Consider the following 27,016-nt stretch of genomic DNA (forward strand, 5'->3'; position numbering starts at 1 on the left):
TGTAGCTTTTGTCTAAATGGCCAGAAAGCATGTGTCTATTTATAAACAGGAAGACTGAGGCAAAGTTAGTATTTTAGCCAAGCTCATGTGGGGATTGTGGAGAAGGACAAAGATTGTCAAATCTCCTGGGGCTTGGCTGAGAACTGGGCCAGAACTACTGGGTTGGGATGTCAATTTAGTCCACAGAATGGGGGATGGTGGATACGATGCTCACGGCAGAAGATGTGTCTGGTGAACGAGACTGGTAGGTCATTAGAATTTAGAGAAGACCGTGAGGAGAATGAAGGAGTAAGCTGTAGGAGTAGTGGCAACTAGATTTCACTTAGAGGGGACTGGGTATTTGTAGAAGTGAGACAACAACAAATACAGTGACCACGTCTTTTAGAAGTCTTGATGTTATGACTTCTCTCTGCTCTTCCTGTTCTTTCAACCTGTTCAGTCAGTGCAGGCTAATAAACTTTCAAGGCCTGGCTTGGCCCTCCAGACTCCTCCAACTTCCCTCCACCCACCCCTATGCTGAGTTCAGTGGCTCACGGGCCCCTGTGATGATGAATTTTATGTGTCAGCTTGACTGGCCTAAGGAATGCCCAGATAGCTGGTAAAACACAGTTTCTGGGTATGTGTGTGACGGTGTTTTATTTGAATAGGTAGATGGAGTAAAGAGGATTGCTTTCACCAGTGTGGGTGGCGTTGTCCAATCCACCTGATAGAATAAAAAGGCAGAGGAAGGGTGAATTTGCTGTCTACTTGAGCGGGGACATCCATTCTCTCCCACCTTTGGACATTGGTGCTCCTGGTTCTTGAAACTTCGGACTTGGACTGCATCTTACACCATGGGCTCCCCCCAGTTCTTGCGCCCTCAGACTGACCAGGACTTACGCCACTGGCTGCCCTGGTTCTCAGGCCTTCAGGTTTGGACTGGGACTACACCACCTGCTTTCCTGGGCCTCCAGTTTGTAGACAGCAGATCGTGGGACTTCTCAGCCTCTCTGATAGCATGAGCCAGTCCTCATAAAATATCTCCTATATGTCTATATATCTCCTGTGGCTCTGATTCTTTTTCCTTTCTTTTTTAAAACATCTTTATTGGAGTATAATTGCTTTACAGTAGTGTTAGTTTCTGCTGTATAACAAAGTGAATCAGCTATACATATACATATATCCCCATATCCCCTCCCTCTCGCATCTCCCTCCCACCTTCCCTATCCCACCCCACTAGGTAGACACAAAGCACCCGAGCTGATCTCCCTGTGCTATGTGGCTGCTTCCCACTAGCTATCTATTTTACGTTTGGTAGTGTATATATGTCCATGCCACTCTCTCACTTCATCCCAGCTTACCCTTCCTCCTCCCCGTGTCCTCAAGTCCATTCTCTACGTCTGCGTCTTTATTCCTGTCCTGCCCCTGGGTTCTTCACAACCTTTTTTTTTTTTTTTTTTGATATTCCATATATATGTGTTAGCATACAGTATTTGTTTTTCTCTTTCTGACTTACTTCACTCTGTATGACAGTCTCTAGGTCCATCCACCTCACTACAAATAACTCAATTTCCTTTCTTTTTATGGCTGAGTAATATTCCATTGTATATATGTGCCACATCTTCTTTATCCATTCATCTGTTGATGGACATTTAGGTTGCTTCCATGTCCTGGCTATTGTAAATAGGGCTGCAATGAACATTGTGGTACATGACTTTTTGAATTATGGTTTTCTCAGGGTATATGCCCAGTAGTGGGATTGCTGGGTCATATGGTAGTTCTATTTTTAGTATTTTAAGGAACCTCCATACTGCTCTCCATAGTGGCTGTATCAATTTATATTCCCACCAACAGTGCAAGAGGGTTCCCTTTTCTCCACACCCTCTCCAGAATTTATTGTTTGTGGATTTTTTGATGATGGCCATTCTGACTGGTGTGAGGTGATACCTCATCGTAGTTTTGATTTGCATTCCTCTAATGATTAGTGATGTTCAGCATCCTTTCATGTGTTTGTTGGCAATCTGTATATCTTCTTTGGAGAAATGTCTATTTAGATCTTCTGCCCATTTTTGGATTGCGTTGTTTGTTTTTATGATATTGAGCTGCATGAGCTCCGTGTATATTTTGGAGATTAATCCTTTGTCAGTTGCTTCGTTTGCAAATATTTTCTCCCATTCTGAGGGTTGTCTTTTTGTCTTGTTTATGGTTTCCTTTGCTGTGCAAAAGCTTTTAAATGTCATTAGGTGCCATTTGTTTATTTTTGTTTTTATTTCCATTTCTGTAGGAGGTGGGTCAAAAAGCATCTTGCTGTGATTTATGTCATAGAGTGTTCTGCCTATGTTTTCCTCTAAGAGTTTTATAGTGTCTGGCCTTACATTTAGGTCTTTAATCCATTTTGAGTTTATCTTTGTGTATGGTGTTACGGAGTGTTCTAATTTCATTCTTTTACATGTAGCTGTCCAGTTTTCCCAGCACCACTTATTGAAGAGGCTGTCCTTTCTCCACTGTATATTCTTGCCACCTTTATCAAAGATAAGGTGACCACATGTGCCTGGGTTTATCTCTGGGCTTTCCATCCTGTTCCATTGATCTATATTTCTGTTTTTGTGTGTTGCTCTGTTTCTTTGAAGAACCCTTACTAGTACACCCACTGAGCACAGTGGTGTATTTCTTTCCCAGGAGAGATGGCAATTTTCTGCTTTTATTCTTACTTGAGGTAGTGAGCTCCTTAAAAGGACAGAGACCATATGATCATCTTTGTTTCCTTGACCAATTTATTGAACAATAGCGCCAGGCACTGTGACGGCTGCTTGTCATATTGCTTCAATGAATCCTCACCACAACCCAGTGAAGTAGTACTCTAACTCACATTATAAGGGAACTGGGCTCGAAGGGATTAAAATAATTTGCTCAAGGTCACACAACTAGTAGGTAGTGGAGTCAGGATGCGCTCTTGATCATGATGCTACTCACTTCCCTAGTGGACCCTCAAGAAACATTTGCTGAATTGAACTGGTAATTTGTATGGTGCTTATTTTATTGCATGTAGTGGGTGCTTAATTACTTGATTTCAAAACCCATTCAAGCTGAAAAGCCATGTAATCATCTAAGGGAGCCATTTCTCATAGATCCTAATATGAATAGGGGCCAAAAAAAAAAAAAAAAAAACCCACAGTGTTACCACCAGGTAAGCAAAATGGTTACATGTCTCTGCAGGTGGTGGTGGATTCTGAAGACATGTGGTTTTTACTGGCTGAGGTAACTACACTTTATTATTTCATTATCTTCTCTTTATTACTGAAAAAATGTTGAAGGAAGAATCCCTTCTTCTGGGAGGAGGGTGGATCTGAAAGGAGGAGAAGTGGAAGGGAAGAGAAGCTTCTTTTTATGAAGTTAAGACTCATGAATCTATCTGTCTGTGGCAGAGGGGCCATCAGCACAATGGTCTTTCAGGGGCAAAGGCTGTAAACTTGGTTATGAGAGACCCTCAGAGGTGCAGAAGAGGCTGGTGAAAGTGTTATTACCTCAACCGACAGATCTCCATCTTCACTCTGGTGTGACCCCCACTCCCACCCAAAGAACTCTTCTTCCCGGGACCCCCGTCTCATCTGCTTGCACCGAAATGCAGAACCACCCTCGTTCGAGGGACAGTCCAAAACCCCTAAACAACCCCCAGGTCGTTTCAGTCCCTAGTCATTTTAAACCCTTTTGTAACCTGCAAAAGAAAGGAACCTGAGTTAAAAAGGAAGCTGCTGAGTTTGGCTCTGAGCCAGTTTGCCTTCACACCCGCGCCCCCCAACTTCTTACTCTGGACTTTTAAGCAGAAAGACATCCTGAGTCAGATTCCATGGGGTAGTAGTTAGGAATGAGACTGTGAAATTAAGAAAGGAGTCTTAGCTTTCATGACATTCCAAGTTCAATTATATCTCTCTTCAAACACTCAGCACTTGGCCTTAGGGTGAGCTTGCTTGGGCCCCCTTTGTGTGCACCCCTGCAGCCCTGAGTTACGACCATGGGCTTAAATTCTCATCGAAGGCTGGCTGGCTCCTCCCAAGATGGAAGACAAGTCAGTGAAGTAAGTGAGTGAATACTTCATAGCGCCTCGGGCCAGGGGAGGTGTCTGCTCTGCTCCCCGTGCCCCCTCCTTTCCCACCCGCCTTGGGAAGGACAGTGCCTCACCTACTCAACAGCCCAGGGACAGGTATGAAAAATAGAGAGGGAGAGAAGAGCAGGGGGAGAGGAACGGATCAAGCCCTCACCTCTCCTGGAATACTTAGCCCCAGTCTCTGTCTTTTTCACGGGCTGCTACATTGAGCAGAGTGATTTCTCCTAACCCAGGTATAAGCAAAGAAAACATTGATACCTTTTCCCGGCTCAGCTGAGGTGAATCAACTCAACAAAAAGCAGGAGGCAGAAGAGCTCAAAGTATTTTCCTAGTAGTGCTCTCTCTTTAAGGTGATAATGAAAGCTGCCAGTGTTGAGACCTACTGTGTGCTGAGCACAGGCTAGGTTTCTGACAAATAGGAATCCACGTAAGCCTCCTTTTTACACAGTTCAGATAATTGTGGCTCAGAAAAATAGTGACTTTGCCCAAGGCTCAGCGTGGGGCCCAGGTCTCTGTTTCATGTGCCTCCTTTCCAAGCCTCCTGCTACCAGTACTGCTCTTAGATCTGAGCAAGAGGGATCCCTGCCCTGGGCCCCAGGCTTTAGCGGGCCCCTCCCAGGAGGTAAGGAGTCTGGGGAACCGGGAAGCTCTGCCTACCCAGGGCCCACCTTTCCCCCCTCCCAGGCCCCCTTACATTTTAGATGTAAGGATACCTCTGGATACCTAGGCCTCGAGCTTCCTCACCAGAGAGTCCCGGCTGGAGTTGCCAGATGTAGCAAATAAATACAGGCTGACCAGTTAAATTTGAATTTTAGATACAGCAAATTTTTTAGTATAAACATGTCCCATGAAATACTTAGGACATGCTTAATGCTAAAAAGCTCTTCATTATTTATCTGAAATTCCAATTTAACTGCATCTCGCATGCTTTCTGGCAGCCCGAGCCCCAGCCCACTTCCAGGATGTGGCTGTGTGGGCGGCACGTGCACAGAGCTTGGATGTGCACACTTGGGTGTCCAAAGGCAGGCAGGCAAGGCCCCTCCTCTCAGAGCTGGAAGGAGCCCAAGAAGGGGGTAAAGGGGGCCGACTGGGACCCTCCACTTGCACCCTTGTTAAGGGTGTGCCTGCTCCCCAGACCCCACGTACAGCATAGATTGCTGTATCGTCTCTCTTAAACGCCATTTGCAATTTCCATAGTCATTTGAGTTCCCAGAACATGACCCCTTTTGTTTTCCTCACCTCCAGCTGGATCAGGGGCGAGGGGGTAGAACAAGCGACTCAGAATCCCAGTCTAAGGGCTGTTTCCATGTTGACGCAGTTGGCTTCACGGGGCTCTCAGTCTGTGAAATGGAGAAGCTGCTGGATGTGAGGGTTAACGTTTTCAGCGTTCCTGAGTAAAAGGTTCCTGACCATGAATGAGGTGCTTCACCTCTCTGAGGTCGTTTTCTTTCATTCGTAACATGTGAGAAATACCCCAGCCTCCTGGAGTGGGCACGAGGGTAAAATGAATTAACACGTGAAAGCGTCTAAGCATTTGAGGTGTCAAGCCTCATAAACGCAGTTGGGTCTGAACAGTCAGGAACAGACCCCTCTCATTTTTGTTTTTAAGGCTCAGCTGGACCACCCACACATCTGTTTCCAGCCTGGGGGCCCCTGGATCTTCCGTGAGACCGAGATGGCTCCTGAGTCATAAGTGATGTCACCTCCATCCAAGCCTCCTGGAGCATTTTGTTAAATGAACCTGGGGCAGCGCCTTCCAGAACAGTCTGACTCTAGGTTTGCAACTCAAAATTACACTACACCACAGGACCTATGAGATGACTTCTGTCTAGAGGACAAGGCGGACCCGTCCCACCAAGATAGGGCTAAGTCACTCATCAGAACACACGTCTGAATTATTCCCCTGAACTTTATGAAGACTGCTAAGATCAAGTCTTACTAAGAATGATTAAATAAACAAAAACCTGACTTCTTTCCAGTGCCAGTTGAATGCTCTTTCTTCAGCACAAGTAGCAAAAAATGAAAAGAGAAAAGCAAATCATTCCCAACACGGGGCACGGAGTTTCCCTGGCCTTCTCTAGTCCATGTTCTCACATCTTCCTAATTCCTCTCTCCCTTTTCCCTCCCTCTCCTTCCTCCTGCTTCTTCTCCTCCCAACAAATGAACTTGTAATCATCAGTTAGCAATCCTCAGGAAAATCTTCAAGAGGAAGGCGGTGTATTGTGAAGCAGGAAACAAGGACTCTGGTATGAGAAAGACTTGGGTCCCAGCTCTGCCATCTCCTGGCTGTGTCATCACAGGTAAGCTACTGAACCTTTCTGAGTCTCAGGTTTCTCTTGTAACAGTGATAATGCTACCTACTTTCACTTAGCACAGTGCCTGGCACCTAGAAGGTGCTTGTTAACTGGTGCCCATTGTTATTGAAGATGATGCTTAATATATATAAGATCATACTTTATGCTCAATAAAGCATAAACACATGAATGAATGAATGAAACACTTCCTGAAAAGTTACCTTTTCAAATTTTCCAGTGTCACAAAAGCAGAAGTCAGCCAAAGGAGTAACTTGGGGGTTTCTTCCAGCCCTGAGTCCCCAGGTCGGAGGGCTCCTTTGAGCCTCTGGCTTTTGTGACTTAGTCTCCAGCGTGGTCTGACAGTGTGAGACACACCTTGCTCTGCTGGCTCACTGTGCTTGTCTGTCCCCACCTCCTCCATCCTTCATTGATCTGGCTCACGTTTACCCGTAACCATCCTTGATTACCTGCAGGACTAAACAAGTAGGCAGCCATCATTAAGAAATCACAGGCGCATACCTTTCAGATAGCATAATCACCCCACCGGCTGGTACCAGTGCCCCAACAAGCTTCCCCGCTGTGGCCCACTATGCCAACAGTTCCACCCGCCAGAGGTGAAAACAATTCTACTTTTCAGGGCTGGAGAAGACTGATTTTATGCAGCAAAATCCATTCAGTTATTCAGGACGCTGCTGTCTTTTTTTAGTTCAATTATTCAGGGGTTTCTGAGTACACGATTGTAAATTCAGCATTGGCTGGTCCTAAAGCTTAGACCTGACTGGTTGAGATTCAACTTGTTCAGTGTGTTTCTCAAACATGACAGTGAATCTGGACAAGAGAAACAGACATCCTTTTGGCAGAGAATCAAGTACAGAGAAATTTATCTTTAAAAACTTTTGATTCACAACCTCTAGCTAATACAAATAGAGTGCTTACTTTCATCATGATCCTTTCCCTTTCAAACCAACACTGGCAGAAAGATTTTTGGAAATCAGTAAACAGCCATCCCTGTATAATGAGTACATTTATTTCAGATAAATTCCTCTCTTTATCTCCTACTAAAATAGTACCCCCATGTCCTCTCTTGAATATTTAAATTGAGGGTAACGTGCTTGTCTACCACGGTACCACGTTTCCTGGTTTCAGATGAGAAAGTAACCTGAGGATGAGGTAACAGGGATTCCATGTTATCTTTTGGAGAACAGAGAAGCATGTGGTTTCCTCTCAGAAAGCACGTCTTGACTGCTGGTGGTAAGTTATTTAACACTCACCACCGGTCTCCGTCCCCTGTGCTGCGTTTTAATGAGAGCTTCTGGAAAGTGATACCTCGTTACTTCTCTTGGCTCATTTATCCACTCAAACATTCATTGAGCATCTCATAGGTGATTTGGGGTTGGACAGTGGGGATACAGCAATATACAGATCCCAGTCCCTGCCCTTGGAAGGCCTACAGTCAGTGCAAGAGACAGATATTAAAAAAGAAAAAAAAATCACACAAAATATCTAAATTTACTCACTGCGATAAATGCTTTGTTGCCAGAATAACAGTAAAGAAAAAAGCATACGATAAGGAACTTAAGATGGTAAACTGTTCCAAGAAGATGTTGACAAAGTCATGAATTGAGTAGTTATTATTTTTGGTATTTCTAGACCCTTGCCCATGGCCTAGCACATTGTCAGTCTATTGTGTGAATGAAGACTCTTTTATGAGGCCCTTTTTACTCCAGAGTCTCCAATTTTAACAAGTAAAAACTTATACATATTGTTTGAGTTCCTAACATGGACCAGGCACTGTTCTAGTTCTTTATGTCTATTAGCCTATTCACCCCTCCCTCAAGGTTCTGAGGTGGGTACTAGCTATGCCTTCATTACATAGATAAGAAAATCAATACACAAAGGGGCTAAGGCATTTCATCGAGGTCACACACTTAATACAAGTTACTGCTTGCTAGAGTATGGATTTGAACCTTGATCAGCAGACCTCAGAATCTCAACCTCTAACCAGTGTGCAGCACTACTTCTTGTAAAATTACTGAGCTCTGCAATGACTCCAGGAACGTGACGAGCTGCAGTGAAGTAAAAGAAACAAATGTAAATAGCATGTCTTCCCCCAGTTACTAGCACTGAGGGTTACAAGAGAGCAAGAGAGAAATAGCACAGCTTATAACAACTCACTCCCTATCACCTGCCCCCAGGTTCTTCCTTTGCTAAATCCCTTTCTTTGGCCCAAAGCAGGCATCTCCTTCCATGACTCCATAGAAGTCCGCATTCTCAGGGCCAACTAGCTCTGGTTGGTGGCTTTGGGGGTTCCTGGAAGAATCCACACACTGCAGCCACTACAGTGCCTCACCTTGCGTGGATGGCTAGCAGATGCCCCTTCGCCAGAGTGAGCAGCCTCAGCATCACCATCACCTCTCCTTCCTCTGCAGGTGGCTCTTCTCTCTTCTACGTGCTTCTAGCTACACATGAAGTTGCGGGGGACACAACAGTTTGGGCCCTGGGTGCCAGACTGGATTGAACTCACTTGGAGTCAACACAATCTGCTTGTCTAGACCTTCAACCCCTTCCTGGATCAGGGAGAATGGGATTCCCCCTCCTTCGCTCTCAGGGCAATAGCAGGGAGCATCTGAGGAAATCGTCACTGCGAGTACCCATCTTCCAGGAAAACAGCCTACCCCTCCCACTATGAGTTACTGTAACCTCCCCATTCTCCAGACTCATTCGTTTCCCTTTTTTTTTTTTTTTTTTTAATTTGTGTGCCTATCCCCTTACTTGGGAATTCATACTCCATCATCAACTTTCCTGCTCTGGGTGTATATATGTACGTGAACTGGATTTACTTTAGGTGTAGCTGACTAGTCTGTGACCCTCCTACCACAGCCAGTGTGCTGTACCTTAGGGCAAGAGCTGGAGAAAAGCTAATGTCTTGCAGAGGAGAAAAGGAAATCTGAGGACTTTGATTTCGAGCCCTAAGGACTGATCCTTGGAAAACACAGTTCACCATCTCTTTGAGTTGTGGAGGTATTAAGTCAAAGCAGTTGCAAATTCCATTTGTTCAAGTCCTGTGATAAAAAGGCTTTGTTTATAATATCTGAAAATTAGTAAACTTAGAATATGCAAGTGAAGAATTTTGTCATGTCAAAGCTTCTAGCATTTCTTTGTGCTACAAGAGGTGGAGATATGGGGGAAAATATAACCTGTTTTTATGGAAGACTGACCTCCTTGGGCCTTTTGATTTTGCTAAGGGAAGTGAAGGTCCTATCCTGGAAGAAAGGCTTTAGACGTGAACTCCAAACAGCTAAAATGGCACAAGTTATTTTCATGGACTGGCCCCTGCCCAGCGCGGCCCCTCGCGGCTCACCCCGTGCCTCGCGCAGCCCTCGACCACCCCGTTGCCCGCGCCGCGGCCTCCACCTCTCCGGGGCCCCTCTTCTTCCCACCGCGCCCCACTTCCCTCTCCGGTCCTCTTTGTCCCCGCTGCCTCGGAGTGCTCCTCGCTCCCCTCCTTCCCTCGGCCGCTTCGGCCAGTCCCGTGCCCGGTGTGGACCCCCACCCCCTTTCGGACCACCGCTGCCCTGGGCCCCCGGCTCCTGCCAGCAGCATCCACGCGCCGTCTGCTCCCTTCCAATCACTCCTCTTTCCCTCGGTTTCCACTCCTCGTCCCCATTCCTTCCTAGTGGGTCCCCCGATCCCTCTACCCCACTCCGCCTTCCCCCACGAGTGTTCCTTTCTTGGAGGCACCTAACCCAGCAGGTAATGTGCACGATTGCCTCCGAAGAGCTGGGAGCTGGGAGCCCCGTGTACACCTGTGGTGTTTTCCAGGAGGGGTATGGGGGCCTGACCTTTCACAGGAGGGGAAGATGGCGGAAGAGTAAGACGCGGAGATCACCTTCCTCCCCACAGATACACCAGAAATACATCTACACGTGGAACAACTCCTACAGAACACCTACTGAACGCTGGCAGAAGACCTCAGACCTCCCAAAACGTGCGCGCGGAGAGGGGATTAAGAGCGCTGCTTAAAGGAGCTCCAGAGACGGGCGCGAGCCGCGGCTAAAAGCGCAGACCCCAGAGACGGGCATGAGACGCTAAGGCCGTTGCTGCCGCCACCAAGAAGCCTGTGTGCGAGCACCGGTCACTCTCCACACCTCCCGTCCAGGGAGCCTGTGCAGCCCGCCACTGCCAGGGTCCCGGGATGCAGGGACAACTTCCCCGGGAGAAAGCAGAGCGCGCCTCAGGCTGGTGCAACGTTATGCCGGCCTCTGCCGCCGCAGGCCCGCCCGCACTCCGTGCCCCTCCCTCCCCCCCGGCCTGAGTGCGCCAGAGCCCCCGCATCAGCGGCTCCTTTAACCCCGTCCTGTCTGAGCGAAAAACAGACGCCCTCCAGCGACCTACACGCAGAGGCGGGGCCAAATCCAAAGCTAAAACCCGGGAGCTGTGCAAACAAAGAAGAGAAAGGGAAATCCCTCCCAGCCGACTCAGAAGCAGCAGATTAAAGCTCCACAATCAACTTGATGTACCCTGCATCTGTGGAATACCTGAATAGACAACAAGTCATCCCAAATTGAGGAGGTGGACTTTCAGAGCAAGATTTATGATTTTTTCCCCTTTTCCTCTTTTTGTGAGTGTGTATGTGTATGCTACTGTGTGAGATTTTGTCTGTATAGCTTTGCTTCCACCATTTGTCCTAAGGTTCTATCCGTCCGTTTTTTTAAAAATTTTTTTCTTAATAATAATTTTTTAATTTAATAACTTTATTATATTTTACTCTTTTATTTTACTTTATCTTTCTTTCTTTCTTTTTTCCTTCCTTCCCTCCTACCTTCCTTCCTCCCACCATCCCTCCCTCCCTCCCTCCCTCCGTCCTCTTTCTTTCCTTCTTTTCTTCTTTCTTCCTTCCTTCCTTTCTTTCTTCCTACTTCTAATAATTCTTTCTCTCCACTTTTTCTCCCTTTTATTCTGAGCCGTGTGGATGAAAGGCTCTTGGTGCTGCAGCCAGGAGTCAGTGCTGTGCCTCTGAGGTGGGAGAGCCACCTTAAGGACACTGGTCCACAAGAGACCTCCCAGCTCCATGTAATATCAAATGGTGAAAATCTCCCAGAGATCTCCATCTCAACACCAGCACCTAGCTTCACTCAACAACCAGCAAGCTACAGTGCTGGACACCCTATGCCAAACAACTAGCAAGAAAGGAACACAACCCCACCCATTAGCAGAGAGGCTGCCTAAAATCATAATAAGTCCACAGACACCCCAAAACACACCACCAGACCTGCCCACCAGACAGACAAGATACAGCCTCATCCACCAGAACACAGGCACTAGTCCCCTCCACCAGGAAGCCTACACAACCCACTGAACCAATGTTAGCCACTGGGGACAGACCCCCAAAACAACAGGAACTACGAACCTGCAGCCTGCAAAAAGGAGACCCCAAACACAGTAAGATAAGCAAAATGAGAAGACAGAAAAACACACAGCAGATGAAGGAGCAAGATAAAAACCCACCAGACCTAACAAATGAAAAGGAAATAGGCAGTCTACCTGAAAAAGAATTCAGAATAATGATAGTAACAATGATCCAAAATCTTGGAAATAGAATAGACAAAATGCAAGAAACATTTTACAAGGATCTAGAAGAACTAAAGATGAAACAAGCAATGGGGAACAACACAATAAGTGAAATGAAAAATACTCTAGATGGGATCAAAAGCAGAATAACTGAGGCAGAAGAACGGATAAGTGACCTGGACGATAAAATAGTGGAAATAACTACTGCAGAGCAGAATTAAGAAAAAAGAATGAAAAGAACTGAGAACAGTCTCAGAGACCTCTGGGACATTAAATGCACCAACATTAGAATTATAGGGGTTCCAGAAGAAGAAGAGAAAAAGAAAGGGACTGAGAAAATATTTGAAGAGATTATGGTTGAAAACTTCCCTAATATGGGAAAGGAAATAGTTAATTAAGTCCAGGAAGCACAGAGAGTCCCATGCAGGATAAATCCAAGGAGAAATACACCAAGACACATATTAATCAAACAGTCAAAAATTAAATACAAAGAAAGCATATTAAAAGCAGCAAGGGAAAAACAACAAATAACACACAAGGGAATCTCCATAAGGTTAACAGCTGATCTTTCAGCAGAAACTCTGCAAGCCAGAAGGGAGTGGCAGGACATATTTAAAGTGATGAAGGAGAAAAACCTGCAACCAAGATTACTCTACCCAGCAAGGATCTCTTTTAGATTTGATGGAGAAATTAAAACCTTTACAGACAAGCAAAAGTTGAGAGTTCAGCACCACCAAACCATATTTACAACAACTGCTAAAGGAACTTCTCTAGGCAAGAAACACAAGAGAAGGAGAAGACCTACAATAACAAACCCAAAACAATTTAGAAAATGGGAATAGGAACATACATATCGATAATTACCTTAAATGTAAATGGACTAAATGCTCCCACCAAAAGACACAGATTGGCTGAATGGATACAAAAACAAGACCCATATATTTCCTGTCTACAAGAGACCCACTTCAGACCTAGAGACACATACAGACTGAAAGTAAGGGGATGGAAAAAGATATTCCATGCAAATGGAAACCAAAAGAAAGCTGGAGTAGCAATTCTCATATCAGACAAAATAGACTTTAAAATAAAGACTATAACAGGAGACAAAGAAGAACACTACATAATGATCAAGGGATCAATACAAGAAGAAGATATAACAATTGTAAATATTTATGCACCCAACATAGGAGCACCTCAATACATAAGGCAAATACTAACAGCCATAAAAGGGGAAATCGACAGTAACACATTCATAGTAGGAGACTTTAACACCCCACTCTCACCAATGGACAGATCATCCAAAATGAAAATAAACAAGGAAACACAAGCTTTAAATGATACATTAAACAAGATGAACGTAATTGATATTTATAGGACACTCCATCCAAAAACAACAGAATACACATTTTTCTCAAGTGCTCATGGAACATTCTCCAGGATAGATCATATCTTGGGTCACAAATCAAGCCTTGGTAAATTTAAGAAAATTGAAATTGTATCAAGTATCTTTTCTGACCACAACGCCATGAGACTAGATATCAATTACAGGAAACGATCTGTAAAAAATACAAACACATGGAAGCTAAACAATACACTACTTAATAACGAAGTGATCACTGAAGAAATCAAAGAAGAAATAAAAAAATACCTAGAAACAAATAACAATGGAGACACAACGACCCAAAACCTATGGGATGCAGCAAAAACAGTTCTAAGGGGGAAGTTTATAGCAATACAAGCATACCTTAAGACGCAGAAAACATATCGAATAAACAACGTAACTTTGCACCTCAAGCAATTAGAGAAAAAAGAACAAAAAAACCCCAAAGCTAGCAGAAGGAAAGAAATCATAAAAATCAGATCAGAAATAAATGAAAAAGAAATAAAGAATAGCAAAGATCAATAAAACTAAAAGCTGGTTCTTTGAGAAGATAAACAAAATAGATAAACCATTAGCCAGACTCATCAAGAAAAAAAGGAAGAAGACTCAAATCAATAGAATTAAAAATGAAAAAGGAGAAGTAACAAATGACACTGCAGAAATAAAAAAGATCATGAGAGATTACTACAAGCAACTCTATGACAATAAAATGGACAACCTGGAAGAAATGGACAAATTCTTAGAAATGCACAACCTGCCAAGACTGAGTCAGGAAGAAATAGAAAATATGAACAGATCAATCACAAGCACTGAAATTGAAACTGTGATTAAAAATCTTCCAACAAACAAAAGCCCAGGACCAGATGGCTTCAGAGGTGAATTCTATCAAACATTTAGAGAAGAGCTAAAACCTATCCTTCTCAAACTCTTCCAAATATAGCAGAGGGAGGAACGCTCCCAAATTCATTCTACAAGGCCACCATCACCCTGATACCAAAACCAGACAAGGATGTCACAAAGAACGAAAACTACAGGCCAATATCCCTGATGAACATAGATGCAAAAATCCTCAACAAAATACTAGCAAACAGAATCCAACAGCACATTAAAAGGATCATACACCATGATCAAGTGGGGTTTATTCCAGGAATGCAAGGATTCTTCAATATACGCAAATCTATCAATGTGATAAACCATATTAACAAATGGAAGGAGAAAAACCATATGATCATCTCAATAGAAGCAGAGAAAGCTTTTGACAAAATTCAACACCCATTTATGATAAAAACCCTGCAGAAAGTAGGCACAGAGGCAACTTTCCTCAACATAATAAAGGGCATATATGACAAGCCCACAGCCAACATCATCCTCAATGGTGAAAAACTGAAAGCATTTCCACTAAGATCAGGAACAAGACAAGGTTGCCCACTCTCACCACTCTTATTCAACATAGTTTTGGAAGTTTTAGCCACAGCAATCAGAGAAGAAAAGGAAATAAAAGGAATCCAAATCGGAAAAGAAGAAGTGAAGCTGTCACTGTTTGCAGATGACATGATACTATACATAGAGAATCCTAAAGATGCTACCAGAAAACTAGTAGAGCTAATCAATGAATTTGGTAAAGCAGCAGGATACAAAATTAATGCACAGAAATCTCTGGCATTCCTATACACTAATGATGAAAAATCTGAAAGTGAATCAAGAAAACACTCCCATTTACCATTGCAACAAAAAGAATAAAATATCAAGGAATAAACCTACCTAAGGAGACAAAAGACATTTATGCAGAAAATAAGACACTGATGAAAGAAATTAAAGATGATACAAATAGATGGAGAGATATACCATGTTCGTGGATTGGAAGAATCAATATTGTGAAAATGACTCTACTACCCAAAGCAATCTACAGATTCAATGCAATCCCTATCACACTACCACTGGCATTTTTCACAGAACTAGAACAAAAAATTTCACAATTTGTATGGAAACACAAAAGACCCCGAATAGCCAAAGCAACCTTGAGAACGAAAAACGGAGCTGAAGGAATCAGGGTCCCTGACTTCAGACTATACTACAAAGCTACAGTAATCAAGACAGTATGGTACTGGCACAAAAACAGAAAGATAGATCAATGGAACAGGATAGAAAACCCAGAGATAAACCCATGCACATATGGTCACCTTATCTTTGATAAAGGAGGCAGCAACGTACAGTGGAGAAAGGACAGCCTCTGCAATAAGTGGTGCTGGGAAAACTGAACAGGTACATGGAAAAGTATGAGATTAGATCACTCCCTAACACCATACACAAAAATAAGCTCAAAATGGATTAAAGACCTAAATGTAAGGCCAGAAACTATCAAACTCTTAGAGGAAAACATAGGCAGAACACTCTATGACATAAATCACAGCAAGATCCTTTCTGACCCACCTCCTAGAGAAATGGAAATAAAAATAAACAAATGGCACCTAATGAAACTTCAAAGCTTTTGCACAGCAAAGGAAACCATAAACAAGACCAAAAGACAACCCTCAGAATGGGAGAGAGTATTTGCAAATGAAACAACTGACAAAGGATTAATCTCCAAAATTTACAAGCGGCTCATGCAGCTCAATAACAAAAAAACAAACAACCCAATCCAAAAATGGGCAGAAGACCTAAATAGACATTTCTCCAAAGAAAATATACAGACTGCCGACAAACACATGAAAGAATGCTCAACATCATTAATCATTAGAGAAATGCAAATCAAAACTACAATGAGATATCATCTCACACCAATCAGAATGGCCATCATCAAAAAATCTACAAACAATAAATGCTGGAGAGGGTGTGGAGAAAAGAGAACACTCTTGCACTGCTGGTGGGAATGTGAATTGGTTCAGCCACTATGGAGAACAGTACGAAGGTTCCTTAAAAAACTACAAATAGAACTACCACATTACCCAGCAATCCCACTACTGGGCATATACCCTGAGAAAACCAAAATTCAAAAAGAGTCATGTACCAAAATGTTCACTGCAGCTCTATTTACAATAGCCCGAGATGGAAACAACCTAAGTGCCCATCACCGGATGAATGGATAAAGAAGACGTGGCACATATATACAATGGAATATTACTCAGCCATAAAAAGAAACGAAATTGAGCTATTTGTAATGAGATGGATAGACCTAGAGTGTGTCATACAGAGTGAAGTAAGTCAGAAAGAAAAAGACAAATACCGTACGCTAACACATATACATGGAATTTAAGAAAAAAAAAAGTCATGAAGAACCTAGGGGTAAGACAGGAATAAAGACGAAGACCTACTGGAGAACGGACTTGAGGTTATGGGGAGGGGGAAGGGTGAGCTGTGACAGGACGAGAGAGAGTCATGGACATATACACACTAAGAAACATAGTAAGGTAGATAGCTAGTGAGAAGCAGCCGCATGGCACAGGGATATTGGCTCGGTGCTTTGTGACAGCCTGGAGGGGTGGGATAGGGAGGGTGGGAGGGAGGGAGACGCAAGAGGGAAGACATATGGGAACATATGTATATGTATAACTGATTCACTATGTTATAAAGCAGAAACTAACACACCATTGTAAAGCAATTATACCTCAATAAAGATGTTAAAAAAAAGATTAAAAAAAATAAAAAGAAAGACGATTAAAAAAAATTCTAAATCATTTTTGAAATAAAGGGCTGTAGTGATTCTATTGTTAATACAAGGATCTGTTTAAAAATTCTAAATCATTTTTGAAATAAAGGGCTGTAGTGATTCTATTGTTAATACAAGGATCTGTTTAAAAATTCTAAATCATTTTTGAAATAAAGGGCTATAATGATTTAAAAAAAAAAAATTTTCCAACAAACAAAAGCCCAGGACCAGATGGCTTCACAGGCGAATTCTATCAAACATTTAGAGAAGAGCTAACACCTATCCTTCTCAAACTCTTCCAAAATATAGCAGAGGGAGGAACACTCCCAAATTCATTCTACAAGGCCACCATCACCCTGATACCAAAACCAGACAAGGATGTCACAAAGAACGAAAACTACAGGCCAATATTCCTGATGAACATAGATGCAAAAATCCTCAACAAAATACTAGCAAACAGAATCCAACAGCACATTAAAAGGATCATACACCATGATCAAGTGGGGTTTATTCCAGGAATGCAAGGATTCTTCAATATACGCAAATCTATCAATGTGATAAACCATATTAACAAATGGAAGGAGAAAAACCATATGATCATCTCAATAGAAGCAGAGAAAGCTTTTGACAAAATTCAACACCCATTTATGACAAAAACCCCACAGAAAGTAGGCACAGAGGGAACTTTCCTCAACATAATAAAGGGCATATATGACAAGCCCACAGCCAACATCATCCTCAATGGTGAAAAACTGAAAGCATTTCCACTAAGATCAGGAACAAGACAAGGTTGCCCACTCTCACCACTCTTATTCAACATAGTTTTGGAAGTTTTAGCCACAGCAATCAGAGAAGAAAAGGAAATAAAAGGAATCCAAATCGGAAAAGAAGAAGTGAAGCTGTCACTGTTTGCAGATGACATGATACTATACATAGAGAATCCTAAAGATGCTACCAGAAAACTAGTAGAGCTAATCAATGAATTTGGTAAAGCAGCAGGATACAAAATTAATGCACAGAAATCTCTGGCATTCCTATACACTAATGATGAAAAATCTGAAAGTGAAATCAAGAAAACACTCCCATTTACCACACCAACAAAAAGAATAAAATACCTAGGAATAAACCTACCTAAGGAGACAAAAGACATTTATGCAGAAAATAAGACACTGATGAAAGAAATTAAAGATGATACAAATAGATGGAGAGATATACCATGTTCGTGGATTGGAAGAATCAACACTGTGAAAATGACTCTACTACCCAAAACAATGTATAGATTCAATGCAATCCCTATCACACTACCAGTGGCATTTTTCACAGAACTAGAACAAAAAATTTCACAATTTGTATGGAAACACAAAAGACCCCGAATAGCCAAAGCAATCTTGAGAACGAAAAACGGAGCTGAAGGAATCAGGGTCCCTGACTTCAGACTATACTACAAAGCTACAGTAATCAAGACAGTATGGTACTGGCACAAAAACAGAAAGATAGATCAATGGAACAGGATAGAAAACCCAGAGATAAACCCATGCACATATGGTCACCTTATCTTTGATAAAGGAGGCAGCAATGTACAGTGGAGAAAGGACAGCCTCTGCAATAAGTGGTGCTGGGAAAACTGAACAGGTACATGTAAAAGTATGAGATTAGATCACTCCCTAACACCATACACAAAAATAAGCTCAAAATGGATTAAAGACCTAAATGTAAGGCCAGAAACTATCAAACTCTTAGAGGAAAACATAGGCAGAACACTCTGACATAAATCACAGCAAGATCTTTTCTGACCCACCTCCTAGAGAAATGGAAATAAAAACAAAAATAAACAATTGGCACCTAATGAAACTTCAAAGCTTTTGCACAGCAAAAGAAACCATAAACAAGACCAAAAGACAACCCTCAGAATGGGAGAAAATATTTGCAAATGAAGCAACTGACAAAGGATTAATCTCCAAAATTTACAAGCAGCTCATGCAGCTCAATAACAGAAAAACAAACAACCCAATCCAAAAATGGGCAGAAGACCTAAATATACATTTCTCCAAAGAAGATATACAGACTGCCGACAAAACACATGAGAGAATGCTCAACATCATTAATCATTAGAGAAATGCAAATCAAAACTACAATGAGATACCATCTCACACCAGTCAGAATGGCCATCATCAATAAATCTACAAACAATAAATGCTGGAGAGGGTGTGGAGAAAAGGGAACACTCCTGCACTGCTGGTGGGAATGTGAATTGGTTCAGCCACTATGGAGAACAGTATGGAGGTTCCTTAAAAAACTACAAATTGAAGTACCATATGACCCAGCAATCCCACTACTGGGTATATCCCCTGAGAAAAGCATAATTCAAAAAGACTCATGTACCAAAATGTTCATTGCAGCTCTATTTACAATAGCCCGAGATGGAAACAACCGAAGTGCCCATCATCAGATGAATGGATAAAGAAGATGTGGCACATATATACAATGGAATATTACTCAGCCATAAAAAGAAACGAAATTGAGGTATTTGTAATGAGGTGGATAGACCTAGAGTGTGTCATACAGACTGAAGTAAGTCAGAAACAGAAAGACAAATACCGTACGCTAACACCTATACATGGAATTTAAGAAAAAAAAAAGTCATGAAGAACGTAGGGGTAAGGCAGGAATAAAGACGCAGACCTCCCAGAGAACGGACTTGAGGTTATGCGGAGGGGGAAGGGTGAGCTGGGACAGGGCGAGAGAGAGTCATGGGCATATACACACTAACAAACATAGTAAGGTAGATAGCTAGTGGGAAGCAGCCGCATGGCACAGGTATATGTCATGGAGAACCTAGTGGTAAGACAGGAATAAGGACACAGACCTACTAGAGAACGGACTTGAGGATAGGGGGATGGGGAAGTGTGAATTGTGACAAAGCGAGAGAGAGGCATGGACATATATACAGTACCAAACGTAAGGTAGATAGTTAATGGGAAGAAGCTGCATAGCACAGGGAGATCAGCTCAGTGCTTTGTGACAGCCTGGAGGGGTGGGATAGGGAGGGTGGGAGGGAGGGAGACGCAAGAGGGAAGACATATGGGAACATATGTTTATGTATGCCTGATTCTCTTTGTTATAAAGCAGAAACTAACACACCATTGTAAAGCAATTATACCCCAATAAAGATGTTAAAAAAAAAATCTACAAACAATAAATGCTGGAGAGGGTGTGGAGAAAAGAGAACACTCTTGCACTGCTGGTGGGAATGTGAATTGGTTCAGCCACTATGGAGAACAGTATGAAGGTTCCTTAAAAAACTACAAAGAGAACTACCACATGACCCAGCAATCCCACTACTGGGCATATACCCTGAGAAAACCAAAATTCAAAGAGAGTCATGTACCAAAATGTTCATTGCAGCTCTATTTACAATAGCCCGAGATGGAAACAACCTATATGCCCATCACCGGATGAATGGATAAAGAAGATGTGGCACATATATACAATGGAATATTACTCAGCCATAAAAAGAAACGAAATTGAGCTATTTGTAATGAGATGGATAGACCTAGAGTGTGTCATACAGAGTGAAGTAAGTCAGAAAGAAAAAGACAAATACCGTATGCTAACACATATATATATGGAATTTAAGGGGAAAAAAAGTCATGAAGAACCTAGGGGTAAGACAGGAATAAAGACGCAGACCTACTGGAGAATGGACTTGAGGTTATGGGGAGGGGGAAGGGTGAGCTGTGACAGGGCGAGACAGAGTCATGGACATATATACACTAACAAACGTAGTAAGGTAGACAGCTAGTGGGAAGCAGCCGCATGGCAGCCGCATGGCATGGATATTAGCTCGGTGCTTTGTGACAGCCTGGAGGGGTGGGATAGGGAGGGTGGGAGGGAGGGAGACGCAAGAGGGAAGACATATGGGAACATATGTATATGTATAACTGATTCACTTTGTTATAAAGCAGAAGCTAACACACCATTGTAAAGCAATTATACCTCAATAAAGATGTTAAAAAAAAAGATGTTAAAAAAAATAAAAAGACGATTAAAAAAAATTCTAAATCATTTTTGAAATAAAGGGCTATGATGATTCTATTGTTAATACAAGGATCTGTTTAAAAATTCTAAATCATTTTTGAAATAAAGGCCTATAATGATTTAAAAAAAAAAAATCTTCCAACAAACAAAAGCCCAGGACCAGATGGCTTCACAGGTGACTTCTATCAAACATTTAGAGAAGAGCTAACACCTATCCTTCTCAAACTCTCCCAAAATATAGCAGAGGGAGGAACAGTCGAAACTCATTCTATGAGGCCACCATCACCCTGATACCAAAACCAGACAAGGATGTCACAAAGAAAGAAAAGTACAGGCCAATATCCCTGATGAACATAGATGCAAAAATCCTCAACAAAATACTAGCAAACAGAATCCAACAGCACATTAAAAGGATCATACACCATGATCAAGTGGGGTTTATTCCAGGAATGCAAGGATTCTTCAATATACACAAATCTATCAATGTGATAAACCATATTAACAAATGGAACGAGAAAAACCATATGATCATCTCAATAGAAGCAGAGAAAGCTTTTGACAAAATTCAACACCCATTTATGACAAAAACCCTGTAGAAAGTAGGCATAGAGAGAACTTTCCTCAAGATAATAAAGGGCATATATGACAAGCCCACAGCCAACATCATCCTCAATGGTGAAAAACTGAAAGCATTTCCACTAAGATCAGGAACAAGACAAGGTTGCCCACTCTCACCACTCTTATTCAACATAGTTTTGGAAGTTTTAGCCACAGCAATCAGAGAAGAAAAGGAAATAAAAGGAATCCAAATCGGAAAAGAAGAAGTGAAGCTGTCACTGTTTGCAGATGACATGATACTATACATAGAGAATCGTAAAGATGCTACCAGAAAACTAGTAGAGCTAATCAATGAATTTGGTAAAGCAGCAGGATACAAAATTAATGCACAGAAATCTCTGGCATTCCTATACACTAATGATGAAAAATCTGAAAGTGAAATCAAGAAAACACTCCCATTTACCATTGCAACAAAAAGAATAAAATATCTAGGAATAAACCTACGTAAGGAGACAAAAGACCTTTATGCAGAAAATTATAAGACACTGACGAAAGAAATTAAAGATGATACAAATAGATGGAGAGATATACCACCTTCGTGGATTGGAAGAATCAACATTGTGAAAATGACTCTACTACCCAAAGCAATCTATAGATTCAATGCAATCCCTATCAAACTACCACTGGCATTTTTCACAGAACTAGAACAAAAAATTTCACAATTTGTATGGAAACACAAAAGACCCCGAATAGCCAAAGCAATCTTGAGAACGAAAAACGGAGCTGAAGGAATCAGGCTCCCTGACTTCAGACTATACTACAAAGCTACAGTGATCAAGACAGTATGGTACTGGCACAAAAACAGAAAGATAGATCAATGGAACAGGATAGAAAGCCCGAGATAAACCCATGCACATATGGTCACCTTATCTTTGATAAAGGAGGCAGGAATGTACAGTGGAGAAAGGACAGCCTCTTCAATAAGTGGTGCTGGGAAAACTGGACAGGTACATGTAAAAGTATGAGATTAGATCACTCCCTAACACCATACACAAAAATAAGCTCAAAATGGATTAAAGACCTAAATGTAAGGCCAGAAACTATCAAACTCTTAGAGGAAAACACAGGCAGAACACTCTATGACATAAATCACAGCAAGATCCTTTCTGACCCACCTCCTAGAGAAATGGAAATAAAAACAAAAATAAACAAATGGCACCTAATGAAACTTCAAAGCTTTTGCACAGCAAAGGAAACCATAAACAAGACCAAAAGACAACCCTCAGAATGGGAGAAAATATTTGCAAATGAAGCAACTGACAAAGGATTAATCTCCAAAATTTACAAGCAGCTCATGCAGCTCAATAACAGAAAAACAAACAACCCAATCCAAAAATGGGCAGAAGACCTAAATATACATTTCTCCAAAGAAGATATACAGACTGCCTACAAACACATGAGAGAATGCTCAACATCATTAATCATTAGAGAAATGCAAATCAAAACTACAATGAGATACCATCTCACACCAGTCAGAATGGCCATCATCAATAAATCTACAAACAATAAATGCTGGAGAGGGTGTGGAGAAAAGGGAACACTCCTGCACTGCTGGTGGGAATGTGAATTGGTTCAGCCACTATGGAGAACAGTATGGAGGTTCCTTAAAAAACTACAAATTGAAGTACCATATGACCCAGCAATCCCACTACTGGGTATATCCCCTGAGAAAAGCATAATTCAAAAAGACTCATGTACCAAAATGTTCATTGCAGCTCTATTTACAATAGCCCGAGATGGAAACAACCGAAGTGCCCATCATCGGATGAATGGATAAAGAAGATGTGGCACATATATACAATGGAATATTACTCAGCCATAAAAAGAAACGAAATTGAGGTATTTGTAATGAGGTGGATAGACCTAGAGTGTGTCATACAGAGTGAAGTAAGTCAGAAAGAGAAAGACAAATACCGTATGCTAATGCACATATACATGGAATTTAAGAGAAAAAAAATGTCATGGAAAACCTAGTGGTAAGACAGGAATAAGGACACAGACCTACTAGAGAACGGACTTGAGGATAGGGGGATGGGGAAGTGTGAATTGTGACAAAGCGAGAGAGAGGCATGGACAGATATACAGTACCAAACGTAAGGTAGATAGTTAATGGGAAGAAGCTGCATAGCACAGGGAGATCAGCTCAGTGCTTTGTGACAGCCTGGAGGGGTGGGATAGGGAGGGTGGGAGGGAGGGAGACGCAAGAGGGAAGACATATGGGAACATATGTTTATGTATGCCTGATTCTCTTTGTTATAAAGCAGAAACTAACACACCATCGTAAAGCATTTATACCCCAATAAAGATGTTAAAAAAAAAAGTTATTTTCATGGTGGATGGGGTGCAATTTTTGTGACTCTATTTCTTTTGGGGAAAGATATGTACTTCATACCGCCCAGTCCCTGAGCAGTATTGTTAGCTGTTAGGCCATGAGTGTGAGACCTGTTTGAAGCAATTGTCCCAATAGAGATGTGGGAAAAATTCAGTTAGTCACATGAAGAGATTAATTCTTCAGGCCTGAGCTCCGGTGGTTATTGAGCATAATTGGCTGCCTAGATTGATTCTGCAATGTCCCAAGGCCACGCTGATAGGTGTGTATGGAAGGGCAGAGGAGACACTATTTTTGTTATAGTGCATTACAGAAACATAGCTGCTTCTGCAGCAGTCATCTTCAATTCATTGTGTTCAGGGTTTTCCTCTGGAATGTGTAAGTTTGCTTAAGATTATACTTTAGTTCTCCATGAGACCTTCAACTCAAGTGGTTGAGCTGTCATTAAATATTCTTGTGGCTGAATGGTTATTAAAACACCAGAAAGATGATGCCAATAGGTATGGACCACTTTGCCAGGTTAGTACAGCATCACAAGCCTGAAGAAAAGTGAGGTTACACACCATCACATACCAAAGAAACCATAAACAAACCAAAGATTTTCATTGGCAAAGGCTAGTTAAAATATTTAATTGAACCCAGCAGCAGAGTCAACATAGCATATTTATATTTTAAAGCAATTGAGTGTGTCATAGCATATATCAAAATTTGACCATTTGCAGAGAGGCAACACTTCAAGCCCATTCAGGACCAACTAGAGTTAAGTAGTCTAAAGGGACTTGCTTTATCAGAATTCTAAGATGAAGTTACTGCAGATGTTGGATTTACAGAATGAATAATATAAGCCATCTATTAGAAAAGATTTGGGAATTTTGCTTTGATACAAGGACAAGGAAGACAGCTATTCAAGTAGGTCCTTACTATTAGGTCCCCCCGACCCCTTCTGTTACATGAGAATAAATACTCTAGTCTTAAATCATTTCCCTGATGTTAGAGCCCACCTCCCTGGCTAGAAATACCTATTTGCGAATGGTCAGGTTTCCCCATAGGGGCTGTAAGACACACACATGGTTGATAGAGATTACAAAAATTGCATAGGTCCATGAAATATATAAACATGTATCTGTAACGTATTTAAAATAAAGACAGATGGAAGAATGTGCCCACAAGATGACGAAACAAGACTATGTATGTGTATTGGTCCAAGTCTTCCATCAGTATTGCTCCAGCTCCACACCAGGTATACGTTATGGCCTAGAGAGTATATGCATGCATACACCCAAGGGAGCCTCAAAGAAAGGAAATTGCAGTAGGCACACAATTCATCTCTAGCTGCCCACCTGCTAAATGTTGGCAGACTACTCTGGGTCACAACCCACATGTTGTGAACTACAGTTTTACCTCCCTGGGTAGCATGTGGTTTTGAAGGCAAAGGCTGTGAGTTTACGTTCCCGGATGCCATATGTATGCAGTTAGCGGACAACTATGGTCTCTTTATATGTACATGGCCACAAATCATTCCAGATTGATGCCTGGATGATGGACTCCATGTCCTGCAAATTTCCCATATGCTTCACCTGACTCCAGAATGAGTTGGAAGAAAATATGCAATATTGGGAGCTTTTAACAGAAAAATGGGAAGCCTCTACTTGGGGAACTACGGCATGTGAAGCTACAATTGGCAATGAAGGGAAAGTCAGCTTTTCCTGAATTTCCTTATGCATTCAAAAAGCAAATCGAAGAAAAGGAAACCACCTGCAGTGAAAATATAATAGACTGCAGGGGCTTTCTCCCAAGTGGTTCTGATTCATCCTTAGTATTTGCAAGGGAAGAGCCATCCCCATGTTAAACTATGGCGTTTTCACAGATCAAACTGTGGGATTCCCAGTTTCTCTTTTTCTTCTCTCTCACTTTCCTTTTGTTCTTTCTTCCTTCCATTTCTCCTTCCCTCCTTCCTATGTATGTACATATTATTTTTCTCACTTTATGAGGGACTTGGGAGAGTAAGCAAGAACTACAATTAAACAATAACCTCAGCACCATGGCAACTGAGAGCACAAGCTGACCATAAAGACCAGGAGTTTATTATTACTGAGCCTCCAGATAACCTACTTCTCCTGTGAGTGTCCTTAGAATAAAGAACAAGAGAAACCTAACTTACATGATTTGTTATCAAAGGGGGGAAACGCATTGCTTCCTCATACATAGGTATCCATAGGGGTGTATCAGGGCAGGTGAGCGGGGTGGGTTTGAGTGAGGCTTTAGGGCCCCTCTTTTTTTCATGAAATATTTCAAATAAACGGATAAGTACAGAAAAGATGAGAAACACCCAGTGTACCCCCCCATTTCGTATAAAGGCTAAAATTTCCCAAGTTTCCTCAGGCTTTGTAAAGAAAATATTTCAGATATAAGTGAAAATTCCTGCCTACCACTCTTAACTTTCATTCCCTCCTTCCTTGCTCACGGTGAGTACAAGCGAGGGTTATTCTTATGCACGTTTTATCCGTGTAGAGCTCAGGCTCAGTAGTTGTGGCTAATGGGCTTAGTGGCTTCGCGGCATGTGGGATCTTCCCGGACCAGGGCTCGAACCCGTGTCCCCTGCACTAGCAGGCGGATGCTTAACCACTGCACCACCAGGGAAGCCCAGCCCTCAAACTTTTAAAACCCTATTTTACATTATAATCTACCTCCCCTACACACACCCTTGAAAGTATTTACCCCTCCATCTTAGGGCAGTTTCCCTAACAGCAGAGCTTGAGACAGAATTGCTAGTGGGAGAAAGTGAGAGAAGTGAGGAAAGGAAGAAGCTTAGCAAAGACTTGCCTTCTGCTGAAGATTAACTTCAGCGCGACCCCGCAGGAAGTTCCGAGCTCCGCAGGAAGTTACCTCACTGAGGCAGGGGTTGGGTCTGGCCTTTATACCCCTCATTTATCAGCCATTGGCTGCGGGCCACGGTGGAGGGGTTGCACGGTGTCAAGGGGATGGGGGTGGGGTGGGGACGGTGCAACCGCCCAGGCATTTCCAGTTAAAGAGGCTTCGCTTTGGGAAAGAGTGC

At 42.2% G+C, this 27,016-nt stretch overlaps 2 long non-coding RNA genes across 3 annotated transcripts in view; one reads left to right on the top strand and one right to left on the bottom strand.

Annotated features, from left to right (window-relative positions):
* Positions 1–6,236, top strand: part of LOC307189613 — a 57,445-nt gene extending 51,209 nt beyond the window's left edge. For both annotated transcript variants that reach the window (XR_013829224.1, XR_013829225.1), the window contains exons 3-4: positions 3,196–3,237; positions 5,694–6,236. This is a non-coding gene — a long non-coding RNA (uncharacterized lncRNA). The remainder of the gene's footprint in view (positions 1–3,195; positions 3,238–5,693) is intronic.
* Positions 3,959–27,016, bottom strand: part of LOC307189614 — a 289,369-nt gene continuing 266,311 nt past the window's right edge. Inside the window, exons 4-5 of the long non-coding RNA XR_013829226.1 lie at positions 6,600–6,853; positions 3,959–5,424 (exon numbers count right to left, since the gene is read on the bottom strand). This is a non-coding gene — a long non-coding RNA (uncharacterized lncRNA). The remainder of the gene's footprint in view (positions 5,425–6,599; positions 6,854–27,016) is intronic.

Source organism: Stenella coeruleoalba (genome assembly GCF_951394435.1).
Source record: "Stenella coeruleoalba genome assembly, chromosome: 7".
Taxonomy (NCBI): domain Eukaryota; kingdom Metazoa; phylum Chordata; class Mammalia; order Artiodactyla; family Delphinidae; genus Stenella; species Stenella coeruleoalba.